This window comes from Durio zibethinus, chromosome 11 (genome assembly GCF_047325235.1).
Source record: "Durio zibethinus cultivar Kanyao isolate XHJ-2024 chromosome 11, ASM4732523v1, whole genome shotgun sequence".
In the NCBI taxonomy this organism is placed as follows: Eukaryota; Viridiplantae; Streptophyta; class Magnoliopsida; order Malvales; family Malvaceae; genus Durio; species Durio zibethinus.
Window position 1 is genome coordinate 18136820 of NC_143172.1, and position 4957 is coordinate 18141776.

Consider the following 4957-nt stretch of genomic DNA (forward strand, 5'->3'; position numbering starts at 1 on the left):
TGAAATCAAACCTAATGGTTTTATTTGTATTCAAAACTTAAGTCCAATAAACATTTTATTTCATCATGTTTTGGATCCAAAAAAATCCCATTCTCTAACTTTTAATCTATATATCTTTAATTGCCCTAAAAATAAATAAATAAAAATATTATATTATAATAAACTAATAAATTTAAATGTAATAATAATGGATTAATTTTTAAAAATAATATATGCATACATATTTTTTTAACTTGAGAATTAAATTCAAGTAATTATTAAAAATTTAAAATAAATGAAAAGTATATATACATACTATTAAACATATTTAGATTATATTTTTATTTATATAAAATTATTATGATTACAAATAATTAAATAATTAAAAATATTTTACTCATTGATTATCATTTTGTTTGAGAATGTGTGAATTTAAAATTTTATATAGTTATTAAATTAAAATTTTATTTTTTATAAAAAATAAGAGAAATTTGTGATCCGGGCAAAGCCAAGAGTTTTTTAGTATTTTTTTTTTTAAGTTGACGACTTATAGAGATTAAAAAAAGTAAAAATAAAGAAATTGTATCTAAGATAAAAGCTTTTCTTTTTTATTATTTGGCAAAAAGGATTTAAATTAAACTTGTCGACTATAAATGCATGTACCAATTATAACAAAAAAAAAATTAATTTCATAATTTGTTATATTGATAATTAAGCGGCTTTTTTACATAAGAATAGTTATGTGGATCATATTGTGCTACTTTATTATATTATTGATTGTATTATTAGTAAAAATTAATATTTGATACACTATTAGTATAAAATTTTAATTATACAAACGGTGTTAAGAATGCAACAGATATCTCATTTTTTATTAATTTTTTATTTTCTAAAATATATTTAGGACATGTGTTACTCTATTAACGTCACTTATGCAATTAAAATTTTACACTGATAATGTATTAAATACTAACTTAGTAAATTTAGAATGAATAAAGATTTTCAGTAAAATATATACAATTCTTAAAATCATTTTCTTATTTTTTTTCTTCCTATATAGTTTAACGTTGATATTAGCCTACTTATACTTACCTGAGGATATTAGTCTACTGTCCAAATTGAAAAGAATTGCTTCTATAAATGCATAAATACGTTCATACAATACAATTGTTGGTTGATTTTTTTAGAAAGGCCTCTGATTGTTCAAGGGATCAAAGGATTTTGTCCTTGATACTTCTAACAAGAGCAAAAATAGGTAACACAAATGAAGAAGTTTGATCTCTTCAAAATAAAAAAAAAAAAGAAGAAGAAGAAGAAGAAAGGAAGTTTGACAATTGTTTAAGTTAAAACTATTCCTATGTGCATGAATGATAGAGCGAAAATGCTTTGAAAATTAAGATTAATATAATTGCATTGTATTTGTAGTTTCTGGAATCCTTTTACATCTTTGAAACTCATATATTTATACATGAAAAAAGAAATAAAATTTTACGACGTTCCTAAACTAAAAAAAAAAAACGATTAAGTGGGTGTTTGGTTCAATTAATGGAAGAGTTTATCTAATGCAAAAGCAAAAGTCAAGTATTTAATTTTGAAAATTTTAAAACTTTTAATTGCAAGAAGCATATTAGTATTTTTTATGCAAAGTTATAAATCAAAATGTTTTTCAAAAGTACTAATTTTAATAAAAATTCTTTAATAAAAAATTTTTACAGTCTCATTTTACTTTTCACTAATTCACAAAATTATAAGGAGAATTATATTTTGTCTCATTATTTTTTAATTTATCTTTTTTTATTGAATTCATTTGTATTTTATTATAATTAACAAAATTATCTTTTTATTTTATTTATTTTTTCACTTAAAAATTTATGATTTAATTTAATAAAGTTGACTATTTATTTTTTTATTTTTTAAAAAATTTACAAAAATATTATCAAATATTCATTTTTCAATATTCTGCAGCACTTCTATTTTAAGTTTATCAAAAGTTATTTCAAATTTTCTTTACAATACTTTAGAACAATCCTATTCCGACAGTACTTATTATAAAAGTTTCAGTTGGGTCAAATAAGCCCTTCTTTATCCTCACGTGCAAAATTATGGATTAACTATTTACACACTTCATTTAATTCAAGGTCTAAATTAGTTAAGCTTGGTCTAATTCAAAGCCTAGATGCCTAATTTTTAATTTTTATTTCACTTATTTATCTTTATTCATTAATTTATAATTTTAAGTTGTATTTATCTTTGTTTACTTTTTTATTTACTTTATCTTTATTTTCTTTTACTTTTATTTATCTTTTTTACTTATATTTTTGTTTATCTTTACTATTTATCTTTATTGATTTTTGTTTAGTTATTGATTTATCTTTTTTTTTAAAGTAAAATAAAAAAGAAAAAAATTTGAAAATCACAAAATGGTGGAAAAGGTTGAGAAATAAAGGGGATTTTATCTTTAGCTAATAATTCATGTTTTAGAATTAAAATTGAGTAGGGATTCTTGGAGATAAATCCTAATTTTTAGGGATTATTATTTTTTGGTGATAATATATAATTTTTAAGAGTTTTATTCCTATATAATTTAGAATACTTATCAAATCAAAGTAATGTCCTTATAAATAGTCCAACATTCAATATTAAGAGATATAACAATCACAAAAGAGAAATTGAGATTAAAGAGTTTTAGACAATTTAAATCCAAATTTTACTTTTTCAGTTCCCGATGATTTTCTGATGACGTTCTCAAGTTTTGACAAAATTTTCAAATTGTGGTGACATTTTTTCCGCAAGTGTTGAATCTTCCGATGAAGATTCGATGATATCTCCAAATTCTAGTGACAATTCCTAATTTCCTAACCGTTATCCTAATCCGATCTAACCCATGGGTTTTGACCTAAAATCTATCACCTGTTGAGCCATTACTGAGCCAAGTTGTTGAGCCAAACCAAATAGCTACACTAGTCATGAGTCAAGCCATTTTTTAAGTGAGCCAAACCAAAAATTTTAAGTATATTTTTATTTCATTTATGAATTTATTTAAAAAAAATATCCTTAAGAAAGAATAATTTTTAAAAATAAAATAATAAAATCTTACATATTGGAAGATTTGCTAATTAAAAAAAAAAAATCTTGCTAACATATTGGAGGATTTTGAAATTTTAAAAAAGAAAATTGAAAATAAAAATAAAACTTTACCAACATATTGGAAGGTTTTGAATTTGAATTTTTTTAAAAAATAATTTTAAAAAATAAAAACCCTTACCAACTATAAACACCAATTTGTTGTTATTATTATTATTATTATTATTTATTTTTCTTCTTTTCTTTTCTTTTTTTTTTGGTTTGTTTGCCAAAAGTCCTAGTGCATTAAATGCACCCACCTTCAAGTTTAAGTTGTCGGTCACTGCCAATCGTCGACAGCCCTTGACAATCGGCCTAACCTTGAGCCAATTTTCAACAAAAAATCTCAGATTTTTTGTGATCTTAGATCTTATTTAGCTCTATAAATAGAGCATCAATCCACACAAAAAAGAAAGAAAAAAAGAAAACCTAAAATCCATCCAAGAAAAATCCTGTTATAAAATGAAAAACCTAGATAAAAAAAGTTTTTGCCTAAAAAAAGTTTTTGGCTGAAAAAAAAAGAAGGTTTCTATCAAAACCCTAGAAACCTAAAACACCATAACCAAATACACACAAACATCCCATCGGAATGGGGACCAATAATGCTAGAAGTAGAAAGCCAAGCAAAAAACCCAAAAAAAAAAAAAATTTTGGTCAGAACTTTAAAAGTCAATCTAGGATTTTTTAAATTGTTTTTCAAGGAAAAGAGACCAGATTAAGGTAAGAGAGGTCAAAAGGAATTTTTAACGATTTTTTTGGATTTTTGTTCACTAATAATGGTGGTTGGCACTGGTAATGGCAGTTGACACGGCACTTACTAGCTAGATTCTGGGTTCCAAATTTTTCAATGCGACTTTTTATTTTAGAGAGAGAGATAAAAAATGAAGTAAAAAAGTTTTTTGACTTTTTATAAAGTTACAAAAAAAAAGCAAAATGATATTGTTTTGCTAGAAGGATCCGCACGCTGACGAGTGACCCGACTTGAGGTTTGCACGTTTGATTCACTCCCTTGTTGATTTTGACCTGTCCATTTGAATCGATGCTGGACCACTATAAACCACGAACTGCTTGTTGACTAAGTCGATAACTACCATTGACCAGTGTTGACCAAGGCATTTTTGGTATTTTGTCATAATTTTTTTATTTTTTCATTTTTTGCTAAAATTTTAATATATTTTTATTATTTAATTTTTGATTTTTCTATTATTTTTATTTTATTTTTGTATAAACTTTTGATAAAAAATAAAATAAATGGTAGAAAGAATAAAATATTTTTATTGAAATTAATTTAAAATAATTACTAAAACATAAACTTAGAAAAATTTGAAACCTTAATTTTTTTTCTTAAATAACTTTAAAATATTAAAATGAAATAATGAAAATTAAAACTTTAATGAACAAGAATAAAAAAATAATGAAAAATATATAAAATATATTAAAATAAAAAATAAAATCACAAGTGGTGATTTTATTAAAAATATTTACACAAATTAATTTTCTAAAATATTCTAAGAGTGTTAGAAATATTTTAAAAAAAATTTTCAAACACAAGAAAATAATAATAGTAATAAAATCACAAATGGTAATACGTATTTTTCAAAATTTGCCAAAAGTATTAGTAAGATTTTTTATTGAAAATTTTTAATAAAAATTAATAAAATATAAAATACTTAAATTGTCAGAGTAAATAAAAATTTACAAGAATAAAAGTCACGAGTGGTGACTTTATCAAAATTTTTTAGGCAAGATATTTTTCTTAAAATAGTCCAAAAGTGTCGAAAATATTTTAGAAATTTAACCAATAAATTTTTTTACTTCAATAATAAAATAAATAACAAATAAACATTTCAAATTA